General features: G+C 39.3%; 1 protein-coding gene across 2 annotated transcripts in view; it reads left to right on the top strand.

Annotated features, from left to right (window-relative positions):
* DLGAP4 (DLG associated protein 4) overlaps positions 1-19,649 on the top strand; it is a 431,492-nt gene that overhangs the window by 248,186 nt on the left and 163,657 nt on the right. For both annotated transcript variants that reach the window (XM_067468148.1, XM_060772311.2), the window contains one exon: positions 10,341-10,434. The gene's annotated coding sequence lies outside the window, so the exon portion shown is untranslated. The remainder of the gene's footprint in view (positions 1-10,340; positions 10,435-19,649) is intronic.

Raw genomic sequence — 19,649 nt, 5'->3', positions numbered from 1 at the left:
CATTTTTTAGCCTAATCTAAGTCTTTGTGAAGTTGAAGTACTTGGGCCACATCATGAGGAGACAGCAAAGCCTAGAAAAGACAATTATGCTGGGGAAAGTGGAAGGCAAAAGGAAGAGGGGCCGACCAAGGGCAAGATGGATGGATGGCATCCTTGAAGGGGCTGGACTGACCTTGAAGGAGCTGGGGGTGGTGATGCCGACAGGGAGCTCTGGCATGGGCTGGTCCATGAGGTCACGAAGAGTCGGAGACGACTGAACGAATGAACAAGGTCTTTGTGACTGCTGAAACTGAAATAGTACCAGAACTCTGGCAAGCTGGGTTGTTCCAGTAGATACTTCTCTGGATTTTGTCCAGAGAAAAACCGCCATGCAATTAGGATAACAACATTTAGAAATTGAGTAGATTTTAAGTTCTTAAATATTCTTATATAGTTAAATTAAGTCACATTTAGGCACTGAAACATTTTATGGGGGTTTTGTACTTACTTTAATATCACTTAAGTCTTTAAACTTTGATATACTGGCAGCTCCCTTTATCAACAGATCCTGCATCCACAGATTCAGCCATCCATGACTTGAACATTTTTTAAAAATCTAAAAAAAATCATATAAGAGATACCAATTTAGTATGCTAGTATATATAATGAAACTTGAGCATCCGCCAAACCCCAGAGGATGCCAAGAGCCCATTGTTGTACATTTAGAATGTTTCACAGATGTTCTCACATAATCATAATCCTTTATAGCAATCCTGTAAAATATTACCTCCATATATAGACGGAGAGCTGAAGCTAGGAGAATGGTAAGCTATAATGAAAGAATAATCAGTAGATGAAAACAAAATCAAAATAAGTATTCATCAATAAAAAATACATAACACATTTGGGTTTTCTTGGCAAGATTTGTTCAGAAAGGGGTTGCCTTTGCCTCTTCTGAGTCTTCTTAAATCTACTTGCAAGTCCCAACTAGAGCAGATCTTTTAAATGAAAGATCTACATAAGTTTTGACTTGTTGTGTGCCTTCAAGTCATTTCAGATCCTTTATTTTATTATTCTAAGGTGAAGGTATCATAGGGTTTTCTTGTCAAGATTTGTTCAGAAGCAATAAATAAAGCTATTAAACAATCAAGAGAATAATCAGAGCATATACCAGCATTTCTCAACCTGGAAGTCAGGACCCCTGGGGGGGGGGGGGATCTTGAAGGGGGTTTCAGGGGGGTCATCAAAGATCATCGGAAAACACTTAGGAACCCTCTTGTCAGAGAAGGCTGAAGATCTCTCCATCTGTCCCTCTTTTCCTTTTTGGAAACAGATGGCGAATCCTCCCACCAAAAGCCCTCCCCTGCTGTGATTGACTGGCATCTCAGCCAGCCTCTTAGCCAAGGGGAGGGCTTTTTCTGAGGGTCCAAGCAGGGAGGGGAGAGCAGGCGTGTTCAGTGCATGGCAGTGTTGGTGGGGCTCAAGGGGCTCATTGATTGTAGGTGAACTATAAATCCACCAACTACAATTCCCAAATGTCAAGGTCTGTTTTCTGTAAACTCCACCAGTGTTCACACATGGAGATATTGAGTATTTGTGTCAAGTTTGATCCAGATCCATAATTGTTTGAGTCCACAGTGCTCTCTTGATGTAGGTGAACTACAATTCCAAAACTCAAGATCAATGCCCACCAAACCCTTCTAGTATTTTCTGTGTACCAAGTTTGGTCCAATTCCATCATTGGTCAAGTTCAGAATGCTCTTTGATTGTAGGTTAACTACAGTATGTAGTGGAAGGTAGATCATAGCATCACTGTTTTACTATAGTCTGCTTTTGATTCACAGTATATGCATATGGATTTATCCTCTGTGCTTCTGTTGAGTAGCTATTTGGCTTCTTTCCCACAATATTTTAGTCTAAAAGTAAGAAAAAATTAGGACAGGAATTCAGTCATGCTGCAGTAGGCCAAAAAGCTTTGACTTAGTAATTCAGATGCTTTTTTCCTGTTTGTTTTCTATTGTCGCTACCAAAGAGTGCTTCTAATTGTGAAATATTGAAGAAGAGCAGGTCAGGTTGTTTGCAGTGCTTCAGTAGAATGACCCTGTTTGTATTTCACCTCTAAGAGTAGCAGAGACAACAGGAAAGTTTCAAAGGCATCTGAAGTCTCTAAAGTGTTTCTCAACTAAAGCATTTCAGTGTTCTGTTCTATTTTCTCAACTGAGATGTATCTCCTGAGCTATTAATGTTTCATGACACTCTCACCAGGTAGCTTGCCTGGTTAATTTCCAAACATCTATCACTTAAGAAAGTCTTCAAAAAGAATCAATTTGAGGGCTCTTGCTAATGCTTGGGTCAGATTTAGGATATCACACAACCCAGCAAAAGTGTGACCATTTCTGGGAGCCCTTCAGCACAGCAAAGTTACTGTTTCTAAAGAATAATAGCTCCAAATATGCCAGTATACAGGCTGGAGGATTCTGGAAGTCATGTTTTATGGGAGAAAAAACATCTGTTTGGAATGATCAGCTCTTCAATTTCTTGAAATTTCTAAATATTGATATTTCTCACTATCTTCCTGGAGGAAAACCAGATGTATAAGCAGGTTTGGCTTCCAGTAGTTTATTGATGTATATCTCAGCTTGAATCCCATACCAGGAGAAAGGTGGAATACACATTAAATCTATCTATCTATCTATCATCTATCTATCTATCTATCTATCTATCTATCTATCTATCTATCTATCTATCTATCTATCTATCTATATCTATATCAATGATGTGAATATTCCAAGAAAAGTATTCCAGTTCTCTAAGTAATGTTGCCTAGGACATTTTGTTTTAATTTTCTGCAAACTTTTATGTGAAATTGTTTTATTGGATAATAATTTATTGGCATGCAATTTCCCTATTAATAAAAACTGGCTCCACCCAAAAGACATATACTTAAAGAGAGCTTTTAATTTGCATTAACATCTTTACTATCTTGAACACAGAATTCAATAAAGACATAGTCCTTTTGGTCATAAACTGCTACATCTAATATCACCAGTTTAGGTTTCTCTAACTGCCATATACCTGTATCATATTCAGCTTTCCTCATTCAGTTTTTAGATGAGATAGAGCTAGTTCAATACAACTACTTGGAAATTCTGTTTCACTAAAGGATGGATTTGGCTCACTGGGAAACTTATCACATTTTGTCTTGACTCCTGGTCCCTGTGACTGATTGGGAATCATGAGTTTTTGCAAAATAGAAACAGTTTAGCAGGACAAGTTTTGTCAGTGCTTGTCTTCTGAGTCCCCTCGGGGAGATAGAGCGGGTTATAAATAAAGATGTTGTTGTAGAATAAATGTTCATATCCATTTTAAGGACATCTAATATAATCGATTGCAGTATAGCAGACCAGGGAGCCCCCGGTGGCACGGCAGATCAAACCACTGAGCTGCTGAACTTGCTGACCAAACATCGATGGTTTGAATCTGGGGAGCAGGGTGAGCTCCTGCTGTTAGCCCCAGCTTCTGCCAACCTAGCACTTTGAAAACATGCACATATGAGCAGATGATTAAATACCACTTCAGCAGGAAAGTAACAGTGCTCCATGCAGTCACGCTGGCCACATGACCTTGGAGACATCTATGGACAATGCTGGCTCTTCAGCATAGAAATGGAGATGAGCACCACCCCCTAGTCAGACACAACTAGACTTAATGTCAGGGGAAACCTTTACCTTTACCTATAGCAGACCAGACAATATGGATGTAGATATATACTATAAGTGGGGAGCTACATCTGAGTGGGGAGCTGCTTGGCACCAGAAACATCTGTGTGGGGAGCCTCCGCGGCCCCCTACTGTCTTGCCACCCAGCAGCAGCTACATTTGAGCAGGGAGCTTCCATGCTCTCCCCCATCCCCCGCCTCACCTCCTTGCTGCAACATCTGTTGATGTGTGAGGACTACTTACCTGGATGAGCTAAACTGCTCTCTGAGGCTTTCCCCTCATTTCCTTACTGGTTGTGTTGGGCAGCCTTGGCAGCTCTGGTCCCCATCACAAACTTTCATTATAATTGCGCTGCCTACAAGATTGATAATTGAAAACTACACAAACCAGCAAACAATCATGTCTGATGATTTTAATGATTTTAATTTACATTTATATGTTATTGTTTTAAGATATGCAATGTATTGTTTTTATTCGTATGTGATGCATTGATTTTTTGCTATTTGTTATGCTGTACATCGCTTTGAGTCTCCCTAAATAAATAAAATGTTTAGTTTTCCAGGAAAAAAATAGCAAGGAATATTACAGAAAATATCTATCCCATATCTTCTATTTGTATTTAAAAGAGTTCTGGAGGACAGCAGGTTATAGTAGTTGTATTACCACTCCAGGGTTCAAATCCTCACTTAGCCATAGAAATCTAGAGGGTGACCTTGAGCAAGTAATGCTCCCTTAGCCTCAGAGGAAAGCAAAGACAGACCTTTCCTGAATAAAATCCTTCCTCCCAAAACACAGGTTCAACTAAGCATCAGCATGAATCAGAAACAACTTGAATGCACACAATAACAACAAAATCTCTACCCTGCCATTTACCAAGATCTTCCAAAACAGCTAGCAATAAACATTTAAGTATCCAAACAATTTAAATTTAAGATGGAATTTAAAATGAAAAAGTATATATGCAATAAAAGCAGCTGTAAAGCAGTAAAATGACATGGATTTTAACATCCGTCAAATGTTAGTAAAATGCCTTGGCCAGCCATCTGTAGCAATCATTATGGTCATCTGCTGAGGCTAGGATGCAAGATCCCTGCAAAAGTGGGAAAGCTGCAAATAAAAAACCAATTGAGAGCACACCAATTTAAGAATTCCTAAGGCCTCAAAATTCCCATTGGAGAAATGCATTGGATGACCTAGAATTTCCAATAATCTATAGTTCTTCAGCAAGACTCTATGATCAGCTTCTGGTGGTAGTTGACCATACAGTTACACTGGAGCACCTACAGAATCCTAGAGAATATATTTTAATCAAATGCATGAATAATCAAATCCACAAAATTCAAATGTGGAGAGCCAATTATACTTGTCAAACATTCTTCTTGTAAAAGATTTTGTACTAGATCAATCCATTACGTGAAGAGCTATTATGGATTGCTCCATACAAATCATTAGGTAGGACCAGTCATCAGACATTCACAGGGCACTAACAAGATGTAGGATGTCAAGGCATGCACAGAATTCTACGTACTTCATTCTGTTGGTGTGATTTCCTTCCACCAAACTCAATCCTAAACTCTCATCCCAATGAAATCCAAATAGAAGCAGAATGAATGAGTGCTGAAATGAGAGCTTACTGTGGAGCAAAGCAAAAGGTAAAGAGCTGTTTGGCAGTTAGTGTAACCCAGACACAAATGCTCATAGGCACTTCCTTGATTATTATTAATTAAAGTTAATTATAGCACTGCTATATTTGAGCTACTGGAGCATGCAAAGACAAAACTGGAACCACAAACAATAAGCTTGTTCCTCTATTGCTTTTATGGAACATTTTCAAATTTGAAAGAGCTCTCCAAGGTGGGTAGAAGGATGGGGCCTGAGGCTCTTCCTCTCTGAAAATGTAGCTGAGTCCTGCCAGCTTTATCTGTACAGAATACCACTGATGCTGATAGTTTGCTGGAGGTGACTGGCAGCATCTTCTTACTGCATGGTGATAGATGCTGGTGGTACTACTCATGCTGCCTACTGTAACAGTGATGGATGTGGGTGGAGCCCAAGATTGATGGTAATGGTGGTATTGATGGATGCTGGTGATATGTCTAGCTGGCACTGAAAGAGATGTTGTGGTAATGAGTGCAGATACAGCGAGTAGCAATATCAAGAGGAGGTTTGGAACTAGTAGTGATTGATGGTCAAAGCTTTAGTGATGGAAGTTGATAACATTGAGGATGAATGTCAGTGGTAACAGAAATCAATACTGGTAGCATTAATGTAGCCAGCGGTTGTGTTACTAATGAATGGTGAGTGATCATGTTACCAAAAGGTGTTAGAATTGCTTTTATGGATGTGAATAGTAAAAGAAAGAATACTATTGTATACATGGAGAACAATGGCAGCAGTGACAAATTTCAGAAGTATTATGAAACATTGCCAATCACATTGGCCAAAGACAAAGATGCATTTGCTTGAGGATTTTGGCATCTTTAGCAATGGATGCTGCTGTGCTCTTTTTAAAAAGCTTGGCATTTTCGACAGAGGAAGAAGCACTCCTGCCAATGGCTGCAGAAGCATCTGGGATCAATATCAAGAATGAATTATAGGATCGCAATAATAAATGATATTATTGTTATATTGTTGTTTATCTACACTGGGACAGTGTTAGACCAACTTTGCACATTACTAGAAGTAATTTCTTAACAGAAAAATACTTATTTTCAGTAGAAAATAAAACCTGACTCAAGTATATGAAGGCACATAATTGTGGTTTATATCATGTAATAATAAAATATCTAAGCTAGTTCTGTAAAATCATATATAATCGAGTGTGCAAGACAGTGTGAAACTTTATTTTGCAATAAAATGTAACATCTATAATGCAGTATAAGAAGGCAGTACAAAATAACTGTTTTAAAATCAATAATTTAAAGCAACTAATTTGTATATGAAATGAGGGAGAAATTTTCAATTTGCCAAGGAAGGTTTGCCCCAATACACATACATTCTTATTTCATATGAAACAATATATAAGACAAGTCTACAAAAAGAACAAAATATAATTACAACTTACAAAACTGACACTACAAACCACATTAAACTGCTACACTAAAACATACACATTAAACAGAAACAGAAAAAGAAGGATGTAGGTGAATGACCTCCAACTTTCCAGCTAATACAGGCATGGGCAAAGTAAGGCCCAGGGGCCATATGCAGCCCCCTAGACATTTACCTCAGGTCCTCCTGATTTTCCCTGTCTTTTTGGCATTAGGACATGGTGGCCTGATGCACCCTTTTGCCAAAAATATGGGGGAGGAAGGCATGTAGCAGCTAAGAGCCCTCTGGAGTGCTCTCAGTCACTGTGTGTCTCACTCTCCTCCCGGCATAAGGACAGTGTGAGTGACCCCATTCTTATGCCAGGAGAATGGCTTGAGGGAGGCATGCAGTAGATGAGAGCCCTCTGGAACTTACTCAGCCGACACCTGTCTCACCTTCTTCCTGGCATAATGCTCAGAGGACAGCCCGAGGATTGGGGGAGGAAGATGGGAAGGAGGATCAGAGCAGACACTGTATGTCCTACCTTCCTCCCAGCATAAGGATGGAATGAGCAGCCCCGTCCTTATGCTGGGAGGACAACCTGAGGATGAGTCGGGCCCTGCCCTGCTCCTTTCTGGCCCTGTCTTTTCCAGGGACCTCCCCACCCAGGGTGTTCCCGGCTTCCATCCCTTGTGGCCTAGCCCTCCTGGCCAGGCACACAATGCAGCCCCAAGGCAAAAAAAAATTGCCCACGCTTGGTCGTAGTTACCAGAATGAAATACCACCTCTAAAATATACTTTAAATAAGTAAACATATTTATAAATGGATATGTTTTTAAAACATATTTGAAACTCAGCACAATTTCCACTCCTTGATTTATCCATGGAATAATATTCCATATTCATTCACAAGTCTGACCAAAAGAGAGAAAATATATCAATGGAAATTGTTCAATAAAAGTAAATATATATAAATCTGAAAATTTATAAAATATAAAATATGTACAGATAAATTCATCACTAAAATATAAACCACAAATTTCAAGAGAGTTAATTGTATCCTCATCTATTGCCTGACCTCGTGTAATTATAGATTTGTATATGATGTGTGGTATGTTAAAGATCAAAGAGGGGAATGTTTCCTCATTGCAACAGATACCCAACTAACGTTGGCCATGAATCAGCACTAACATTTCTCCTTGGTAATCTGTTTTCAATGGATCAGAGTACCTGCTGCACTTGTGTTGTTTTTCATGCATGATTGTAAAACTCTGTTTTTCTACCACAGTGAGTATCTCCATCTAAATTTATTCTAATAGTACGATCACCTGTTAGTGTTTTGCTCTAATTAAAATAAAGAATGATCCCTTTGGCACCATAGGGATCAGCCTTTATTGAATAGGAACCACATACAGACAATTATTCCAAATGCGCTACATTCTTCTGTGTCCAAACGTAGGTGGTGTGCCTATTTATTTATTTATTTAAAACATTTATATTCTGCCCTTCTCACCCTGAAAGGGACTCATGGTGGAGCACAGCATATATACAGCAAACATTCAATGTCAGGACAAGAATTCATATAAGCAGGAGAAGTTTAGCCTTTCCCTTCTGCAGTTTCTCCTGGTCTAAACCACCCTTCATTCATTTGACCTTCCAAAGGAAAATTACAAAGCATACATGCCTGAATATTTTCTCCAGCCCAAGTTATTTAGCTGCCTGAAGAAAAAGCAGCAAGCGATGCCCTGTGCTGACTCAATTCAAGATGCCTAGAACCTCAAAGCCAGTCTAGTTATTTTAAATTGTGAAACAGAAAATTCCACAAGCTTCTCTCCATCCATCACAGTAGAAATACAATTAAATACTTAACGGCTTGCTGTTATTTCATGATGCTCAGTAATTGTTGCCTGAGGTACCTTTTGGTATGGATGGCCCTCTAACAGGGCATATTGCAGCTCTGAGGAGAGTTGTAATAGGAAATTTGTTCAAGCCGCATTGGCATGTTTCCCTTTTGTGTCCTTAGGCTATGGTCATCCTTCTCTACTTTTCTGAATCACCATCATCATCACTTATCTTGATAAGTATCCCCCGTCCCCAATTAAAAGTATTTGTTTTGAGAAATTCTTTTCTTTTCAGTAGCTAATAAAATCAGTGAGTGCAACACTAAGACCTGTATCTAATTGCTATCTCCAGCTAGAGTAAACCTATTGAATGATGCAGTTTATATAAGTGTTGACTTAGCATTCATCAATTGATTAAATGCATCAACTCTACCTGGGACTGGCAATTAGAGTTAAGTCATAATAGATAGCAGAACACAAGGAGAAACTTTTTCTGAACGTAAGCAGAAGTACAGTGACTTAGCAGAAGAGATACTGCTGAAGTCAGCAGGGCATTTTCTCCCTCAAGAAATAATGTGCACAGAACTGAAAAACAAATAAATTTCCATACAAGACAAAAGAAAAAAATGACCTGCAACTTTTGGTGCTGAACAGAGTCATTAGCTCTGCAACAAACTTTTCCCAAAGTTCAGAGGGTGCCTCAAAAGGAAGAATGCCAGCCTGATGAACATGTGATGGACAGGATAACATGCAGGCTCATACTTTAAGGCTTTTTGGGTCCAGTCTTGACCTCAGATCCCCAATCCTTGGTTGTGGCCAGGAATGTCTTTGCCCAACCAATGCCCTAAATATACCAGTTCCCACAGAATACACATCTGACCAGTGTAATAAATACCTTAAACTCCATTACATGTAGATAGCTACAATGAGCTCTATGTAGGGATGTCTTTGAAGAGCATTTGGAAAATGTAATCAGTCTGTTGTAATCGGATTGTTGACAGGATCCCCATAAGTGAAGCAGATTGATGTGGAGATCCTTGCATTTTGTTTCCAGGTAGTATAATACAACATGCTGCTGATTACCTTTAAATCCTTGAATGGCTTAATTTATCAGCAAGATGACTGAAAGATCATCTGCTCTCATGCAGGCCAGCCCACCCATTGAATTAGTTTTATGAGGCCCCTGGTGTCTAGGTGCCTCAGGAAGGGGAAGGATGTGACCTTCCTGATATTAAGAACTGCAAGTCCCAGCAACCAAAGCCAACATGGCAAATAATCCTGACCGAATTCTAGGTCCTGAAACTCCCTTGCAAGAGAGACTTGCCTTACTTCCTGATGGATGAACTTGGGAGCCGGGAAATGCCTTCTCTTTTAAAATGACATGTAGTTTATGATTTTAACTGGATATTTTTAATTTGTCTTTAAATATATTAAATATATTAATTCATATTGTATTCTTATGTTATGCTGCCGTTTTCATGTTTAGCATGTGTTGTAAACATTTCTACTTGGTTTATTTTTATATTTAGTGTTTTTGCACTTGGCCACCTTATACTTTTAAGAGAAAATGTGAGGTATAAATATTTCAAAATAATTAAATATCGTTAAACCCTTTGGCAATATGAGATGGCCTGAACTCTCTGTATGTGTGCCAGTTGGACCACAATGTTGAATTAACACATGAAATGCATGTGATAAAAACACTCTCATATTGAAAGAGAGAGAGGATTTGATCTTTATAAACATTCATTTGTTTACCTTGAAATCCTAGACCTTCATGAGTACCAAACCAAGAATTGAGAGAAACGAGAAGAAGGCACGGCCCTGAGCAGGACCTGTCCCTAAACAACAAGGAGACGTGAGAGGTATAGTATAACACAAGTCTATATCTGAAACTATTCCATTTAAAACGGCTTTCTAACTATTGTAGGGGTAGAATGTAGTTCAGTTTCCGAGGCAGAGTTAGGAAATCTCATCTTTTTGGACTACATTTCCCCAGACTCTTGTATCTAGGTACTGGCATTTTTAAATGGATATAGACAATTTGAAGTGAGTTCAGAGAAGGACAATAAGGATGAGAAGAGGTAATGAGAACCAACTATATGAGGAGATGTTGAAGGAGGTGGGCATGTTCAGCTTGATGGTGAGAAAATGGGGGGGGGGGCTGCTGAGGGCTGTTGAGAAGAGGAGGGCACAAGCTTGTTCTCTGGCATCTCAGAGGGTAGAATTAGGCCTTATGGCTTTAAGTTTCTGGAGGCAGGAACTAATTCTAATGGTTGCAATAGGGTAACACTGTAGTACTATAGTAGCATTGTAGAGCTCTGCTTCTTAAACTGTGTGTCCTGATTCAATACTAGGGCCACAAAAAATTGTCAACAGTAAAAGGTCTCTGGATGCTAATCATTTACACAAATCTGTCAGCAACAACATGCAGTGTTTACAGTGAACCCTGTTTAAAATGCTTCTATAAAAAGGAAAATCAGCCTGTTTAGCAAACCTTGTGGATTCTGGTTTATTATTAGTAAATGTTTAATTCTTATACCTGTTTTATATACCTATTCCTGCAGTCACGTATTCTATGTGCAGGCAGGGCCATAAAAAACCTAGAGTCTGAATAATGGCTAAAGAGTTGGCTGTTCCTATCCTCAGGTACACAAAAGGTGCATCTATAGTATACCCACTAAGGGCTTGTCTTAGGCTAAATTTGTTCAGGCTGCAGATAGGTTTTTAGCAACTCACTAAACTACAACTCCCAGGATCCCATAACATTGAACCATGGCAGTTAACATGGTGCCAGGCCTGTAGCTGGGGGGGGGGGGGGGGTTGAGCCCACGCCCACACCTGAAATTCTCAGGGTAGCCCATGAGAAGGCCTTACTGGTACATTATTTAAACTGTTATGTTTATTCATAACATGATCTGATCACCATGCTCAATATATCCCATATGCATGGGGGTATTGGGTCAATGATACAAAAGGTTTGCTAGGGTAGATCCTGAGCCCCCCCCCCTTGAATCAAACTCAGCCCCCCATCAAACTCAGCCCCCCCCCCCCAATCAAAATCCTGGCTACGGGCCTGCATGGTGTCAAGCTTCATTAATTCTACAGTTTCTACAGATTCTATAGACATATCCACAGCCTGACAAAGTTTAGCTTTTTAACATTTGCCCCCTACCTATTGCTGAGTTGTGCAAGTCTGCTTTAGCTGTAGAACTTTACTTTAAGCCCATAGGTTAGACCTATGATCCATAGCGCCCCTTCCAATTGTGTGATTTTATGATATCTCCAGATGTGTTGTGGGATGGTAATAATAGCAGCTTTCTTTGTTCAGCTGAGAAATGGGGTGAAGGCTGGGCAAATTGTAACGTTTTTGCTCTTGTTCTCATGATAAAAGAACAACGAAAAAGAAGGTCATGAGAAAACAAGGCTAAAGCTGATCTTCAGAACATTAATTACAGCCCACATGTAGCCTGAAATCCGTGTACATTGCAAGGAAAAGATAATGACAAAATATTATGAAAATTGCTATAGCAACGTCTTGTCTATTACTGACCTACTTTGTGACAAAGAATATTGGATGCATGGCAGGCTGAAGACTTCCACAAATGTCTCAAGGCAAATCTTTGTTTTATTTACGTTGACTTAGTTTGATTAGCTGGGATGGAAATCCTTGCAGTTTTTGTCAGCCAAAGCCTTCTTCTCAATGTGGCCTTCAGGGTGTGTGATGAACTAATTTCCATAGAAAGTGCCTCTATCGTGGATCTTTGGGAACACAATGACCCACATTTTTTCAGGCTAAGATTATTAGCTTTCCATTTCATTTGACAGTTTAGGAATGATATTTATCTGGTTTCTGGCCTCAACCCTGTTGTTGTTGTTGTTACTCATTATCATCCTACTTTTTCCCAGTTTAGGACTCAAATGAACTTTCAGTACTTAACACAAACATAATTAAAGATTAACAGCATACAAAAGCAAAAAAGGTAGTTAAATGATCAAAAATATAAAACTTGTAAAACACATACAACATTTTTTTTAAAGTAGCAAATAGAAAATCCAGCAAATTATGTAAGCCTACTCCCCATAAGCAATCAGTCTGAGAGGTTCCTGTTCTGTATTTTCTCCAGGTATACCTGTGGGGGTGGTAAGACAGAAAGGCAGGTCTCCCCAGAAGATCTTAAAACATGGACAAGTTTATATGGGGAGAAATAGTCCTTGAGATAACCTGTTGCTGAGCTGTGTGGAACTTTATAGGTTATAATCAGTGCTTTAAAATATGCCTAGGAACAGGCCAACAACCGGTGGAAGTATTGTAGCAAGGGAGTTGTGTGTTAATCAAAATGAAATTGACTTATTGTATTTTAAGTGATCATTACTTAAGCCTTTTATGGCTATTCTAAGCATGAATGACCAGTGCATTACAGGGAAGGAGTTGAATATTTCATTGCATTGAAATGACAGCCTCCATCACCTGTTCTCTTTGTTTGTTTGTTTGTTTGTTGAATTGATTGCAAGCCAAGCTTCAGGGCAACCTACAGTGACAGGTTTGCAAAGCAATTTAAAAACACATATAAACATTATATGCATATTGCGACCATTCATATCCATCCATTCATGAGCAGCTCAGAAAAAAATGTGACCTCCCTAAATGGCTACAATTACTCATGTTGTGCTAACCATATGTTTAAATGCTTGCAATGTGTTGTACATAGAGCTGCCTTTAAGAATGATTTGAGCACTAAGGTTGGTCCAAAATAGGGCCACTGAATTATCCACTGAAGCCTCTCAATTCTGATCTTTTTGGAGAGTTGCCAAAATTTGAAAAACAGTAATTTATAGTAATTCCTGCTCAACAAAAATACCAGTCAAATATGAATGCATGCAAACATGCCAGGCCTTCTGTTATTTTATATTTAAAGCTTAATTATAAAAATGGGAGAAATATCACAATGCTGGGAGAGATATGTTCGGCCAATCAGGGAGCATTTATCTGTCTTCTCCCAAAGGAAAATCAGTATTCAACCTGATCAATATTGAGTGGACAAGGCAATAGGGGAGCACAACTAAAATGATCAAATGTCTGGAAACCATGCCCTATGAGAAGCAGCTTAAAATTACAGAAAAGGGGATTCCACTTGAACATTAGGATGACCTTCCTGATTGTATGAACTGCTCAACAGTGAAATTCACTGCCTCAGACTGTGGTGAAAGCTCCTTCTTTGGAGGCTTCTAAACAGAGGCTGGATCTATCAGGGATGCTTTGTGCTTTTCCTGCATGGGAAGAAGTTGTGCTAGATGACCCATGAGGTCTCTTCCAACTCTGTAATTCTATGAACTTCCATCATATGATGATGCCTTTAAGACCAATCCTAACTAAGAAAACCAAATTGAAACAAAATAGCTTATGATATTGTCAAGGACATCCTGACAGTGCAAAAGACAGGGGAATTGTACCAGCTGTCAGGAACAGTTTTCTAGTGCAAGAACTGTCCTTCAGAGACAAATACAAGCAGACACAGAGTGTTTTTAATCTCCCAATCTGTTCGTTAGTTCTGTCTGCCTGCAAATAAAATGTTGAGCCTTCACTAGCATGAATTACCAGAGGAGAAGATCCCAGAAGGAGAGTAGTTACTTTTCCTGACCAGACTGCCTTCATGTCAGAGTTTGAAAAATGTTATATTTTTGGACTTATCAATAGCCATGCTGAATAGGAGTTTCTAGAAAGATGTGGTCCCAAACAAAACTCTTTCACCAACTCTGATTTGTTTACAGGGGATAGAATGCCTTGAAAAACCCAAGGAGCAGAAAAATTAATTGAGAAGACTTCACTTAAATCCTTTGACTAGAAGTTTCCCCAACCCTGCTGTCCTGAGAATGCATCTCCTTTTGGATGAATAGTTAGTTCAGGATAGGAATCAGACACTTGGTTGTTAAGCGGGGTCAGTATTAGTTGTTGTTGTTGTTTGTTAATTAGTTAATACTTGGACAGAAGACCACCAACAAATATCAAATGATGAATAGTTAGTTCAGGATAGGAATCAGGCACTTGGTTGTTAAGCGGGGTCAGTATTAGTTGTTGTTGTTTGTTTGTTTGTTAGTTAATACTTGGACAGAAGACCACCAACAAATATCAAATGATGTAGGCTATAGTTCAGAGGAAGAAACTGGCAACACCACCTCTGAATATTCCTTGCCTAAGAAACCACTGTGAAATTAATGGAGGTGCCATAAAGAGCTTGAAGGCACATACACATATCTGTTTTGAACATTATTTCGCCACAAAAATCATACACAGAGAGAATTAGTCCTGATGATCTTCACCTTAGAATAGACTAGTCTCAAATGTAAAAAAAAATCATGTGGGTCAATTTATGCCCATCTCACCTTAGAAAAGCACTTCACTGGGGTCCCTTCCAGACAGACCCAAAACGTGAGACCTGTCTTGCTTTTTACCTGAGGTGTCTCAGGCAAAAGCAAATTAATGCAGAGTAAACTTGTAATTAAACACCTCTAAAGACCTGAACATTTAAGCTAAGGTCTAGATCTTTAGAGATGAGGACCCTGCAGGGACTGACTTCCAGGACTACTTCCACATTCCTGAGTGTCAGTCTCCACTGCCATTCCACTTCTTTGGGCCTCCGATTTTGCACCTCAAACTTACTTCTGATACTACAGGCCCCTCTCTACAGTCCTTCTCATGCTTGGAAATAACACATCAGGAGGAGGGGGGGGGCTTTCCCTCCTCTCCCTCCCCAATGTATCATTTCCAAACATCAGGAGGACTCTCCAGAGGGGCCTGTGCTGCCAGCTGGGGGGTGGCTGGATGCCATCCTGTGGTCAACTTGGGATGGCATCTAGCCATTCCCCAAGGGAAAGCCTGGATTTTGGGTTGGGGATGGGGACTACAACCCAAGAGGAAGCGGGTTACTTTAATCCGCTTCCTCCTGGGTTTTAGTATAGTGTAGAAGGACCCCGAGTACCACTGTTCAGACATCCTTTCTGTTCCCCTATTGTTTAAAACCTCCCCTGATGTTTCATGGCATTTATTGCTAGTTCACCATTGTGCCATCTTTTAGCTAAGTGTTTCCCTGTTTCATTTTCTCTGTGTGTTCTGATTTGACCTACTTTACATGTTAGCATTCCCTTTACTGAACAGATGACATCTCTTGGATAACTTTGGTGAGATGGAGGAAAGGAACAATTCTATTTAGGAACAATCAAATAGTGCAGCTTCTGGTGGTTTTTGTTTGTTTGTTTGTTTGTTTGTTTGTTTGTTTGTTTGTTTCCACAAGATTTTATTTTATTCCCAGGGAAATTTGCATTAAAATAGGTTATCTTCCTGCAGAGTTCATCTACTTCTGTGACTTACCCAACACTAGAAGTCAAAAGCCTTTGTCACATTGCAAACACTTATTTTTTGGATGTCTTGTGGCACAGGTGATAAGCATCACATTCAGATATGGGAAACAAATTACACATCAGTAATTTTTCTTTTCTCTCCCCCTGAGGAAAACATTCCTGAGAAATGGGATTCAGAAACATTTATTATGTTGCACTTACTTGAGACAGGCAGAGTATCACCTAACTAAGGGCCTTTATCATACCACTCCTTAATGCCATTTGAATTCCAGCCACTCTTGTGAGGATTGCTGATGGATGATACTTTCTACTGCACTCTTACCCTTTAAGAGCATCATTTGTATGTTTTTTTTAATTCACATTAATGGCATCATTGCCAGCTCCTGTACCTTGTTCTTTGCTATGTGATTGGTTTATGTTGTTGTTGTTGTTGTTGTTGTTTCTGCAATGGCACTATGAAACAGAATGTTATGACAGTAAAACATACTGTAATGTTATGCTGATATACAGATATAGATTAAACCAGAAATTAGAAAAGGAAATTAAGAGGGGTCAACAACATTATCATAAACGCCAGGTGAAAGGCCAGGTGAAGTGACCCACTTCGCCTGGCTTCCGGAAAGGAAAGAGGGAGCCACAGGCTGACAGATTCTGTCCCATGCACAGCTTCCTCTCACAATGCATTCCCCATCATATGAGGAAAGCATCGCGCTCTCGGGGAGGCCCCGTGCTGGCTCCACAGGACACCTGTGTTGCCAGGGAAAGTGTCTTGTGATACTTTTATCCCGGCTGGGGGCAGAACCACAGGCAATGTTGTCTGATGGCTGCAGTGGGGCTCCATCCCCGAAGCTGGCTCTAAGTGTCCCAGGATGCTTATTTGGAGCCATGTGACAAGATTGTTAGACATCCACTTCAGTCAGTCTTGTGAGGGTAGCCAATAGCTCTTTATTGAACCCATGCCACATTTGCACTTTAAGAGTATAATTTGTTTGGGTGTTTTGCCATTCACATGAATGGCTTCATTGCCAATGCCTGTACCTTCTCTCCTACTTTGTGATAGATTTATCTATTTTTTATTATTACTGCAATAGCAGTATGACAGCAGAACTGTATGACAGTAGACATGTTATGATGATATGATTGATAGAAAATGATGGATAAATAGATAGATAGACAGACAGATAATATCAGAGATCATAAACGCAATTAAGGGTGATTTCAATATTCAAAAAGTTAGCCTTGCCTACACACTGGAAGTGATCCCTTATTTCCATCTTTGCCAACAATGTGAGAGCTGTCTCTGATTTCACTACTATGGTCTTGGCCACTACCCGTGAGGGCCTCCTAGTTCCCCTTGTGGTTTCTGTGTTTTATTTATATTCTACCCCCATTGGACAAGTCTTTATTAACTGCTGCCAAATCTATTGGAGCAATCCTCAGATTTTACAACACTGCAAGGGGTCATCTAGTTGTTCCAGCCCTGAAAATATTTCAGAGCAAAGTTATAGCCCAGATCTTGTTCAGTGCTGATTTCTGGGGATGGTATGATTCTCAGGTAGTGAAACTTGAGGCTCTTCAGAATACATTTCTTAAGAAACTGCTGAAACTCCCTCTCCTCCATTCAATCCTGTGTTTAACCCTGTTTAAATATTGAGAAGTGTAAAAGACTCCTCAGTTAGGGTTCTTCACAAGTGATGTTTTGAACAGCTAGCAAAATGCAAAGCCTGGAATACAATATATCAGAAGTTGCTTGAATTTCACCCTACTCTGTCTGATAATCTCTCTATCTTGAACTCAAGAGAGAAGCTTCATGAATATATACTTAACCACAGTGTTCACCAGGATAGGCAAGCTAACTCCGAGCTTTCCAGTTGGTTTAGATCAGGCATGGGCAAACTTCGATCCTCCAGGTGTTTGGGACTCCAACTCTCGCAATTCCTAACAACCAGTAGCCTATTAGGAATTGTAGGAGTCCAAAGCACCTTGAGGGCCGAAGTTTGCCCATGCCTGGTTTAGATTGTACAAACTTGACCACGAAAGGGTCAAATCTCTATCTGACTAGGCTTACAGTTCCAAAACTTAGGCAAGCCTGCACAACCCTTCATTTTCAAAGTATGCCTAAGTGATGATTGATAGCAGATACTCAAGCACCCCTCTGGTTCTTCATCTATGTGTTTATGGGTCCCTGAAAATTGAGGATTTGCCCCGTTATTTGTTTTTCTGCTCTTTGTATTCTGAGCCAAGAACTAAAATCCTGGGGCCTATCTTCGACAATCTAGCACAGTGTCAGAAAAGATTTTCTATCTCTTGGCTGACACTAACCCTGTGGTTACTCACAAGGTGTCTCTTTTTGCTCTGGCAGCACTGAAAATCCAGACAAGATTAATTTCTAATATTGCAATCTACTGTTCTGAGGATGCTTTTACCTAATAATAGTGTGGTTGTTTATATCCAAAGTGTTTCTTGCTTTACTTTTAATAATACTGAATTTTACTTGGTTTTTAACTATGCAAGAGCTAGTTCATTTAGTATTTTCTGTAGTATTTTAAGGGTGTATCTCACCATTGGTTTATATAGCATTTTAATTGTGTATTTATATTGTATTTAATAATCTCATTTTTATGTGTTTATTTGTTTGCCCTGAATGTGAAAGACCTATAGGCCGCAGCACTAAATTAACTAACTATTAATGCTGCCACCACAGACACATTTCTGAACCTTCTCTAGAGACAAAAGCATATCATTCAAAAGAAATAATTTGTTTTGAGCATAACATCACATCTTAACTATCAAAACAGGTTGAACTTCCCTTACCTGGAATTCCAAAACCTGATACACTCCACATGAGTGGCTGGAATAGTTACACCTTTGCTTTCTGATGGTTTCATGTACATAAACGTTTTTCATGCTCAAAATTATTAAAAAATATTGTATACAGGGTATGTATATAGATGTACGTGAAACATACTGTAAATGAATTTTGTTTAGATATCTCATTATATATATTTATATATGTATCCCAAAATCTGAAAAAACATAAGCATTAAAAAGTAGCTAAGTACCGTTACTTTCAGGAAGTTTTCATGAGCTTCCTCTTTTTAAGCCTATCCAGTAGCGTGATCAAGCCTTGAATGTGGCCCTGCCCAGTGAAACCCTCTGTTTCTATGTGTCATTTATTATATTTCTTTGCATATATTTCTTTCAAATATGATTCATGTGTTGATGTTTCTGGAAGAGAAAAAATAACTGGAGAATAATTTGAATAAAAATAAATTAGCATATTGTGTGGAAGGGGCCAGAGAGCTAATAAAAGCCAGCTGAATTTACCATCCTTGGTCAGATGTTCCTTGCGCACTGTGATAAAGTTATGCTGCTTTACCTTGTTGAACTGCTATAATAATAATCCCCAAGAATGGCATTAGCAATCCTCTGAAATTTCTAATAGTCTTGATAAATGCTGGCTAAGAACTAAGAGAGAGGACATATTGCCTGTCATGTTGAAATGCATAATATGCTAAACCTAAGATAAAGCGGTGTATCTGAAATACTGAGGCTTATAATGAAATGTACTTTATAATAGTGAAATATACCTTAGTCTAGGAATGAGCATATTCTAAAGCCCAGAGGACTGCAGCTGATATTCAGCTCCACCAGAGCTTCAGATAGCCACATCACCTCTTTCAGCGGCATGTTTGCTGAACTGGAAATTAAGTTCTTCCTC

This window comes from Anolis sagrei, chromosome 4 (assembly GCF_037176765.1).
Source record: "Anolis sagrei isolate rAnoSag1 chromosome 4, rAnoSag1.mat, whole genome shotgun sequence".
In the NCBI taxonomy this organism is placed as follows: domain Eukaryota; kingdom Metazoa; phylum Chordata; class Lepidosauria; order Squamata; family Dactyloidae; genus Anolis; species Anolis sagrei.
Note: the sequence above shows the minus strand (reverse complement) of the source record. Positions and strands in the feature narration are given on the sequence as shown.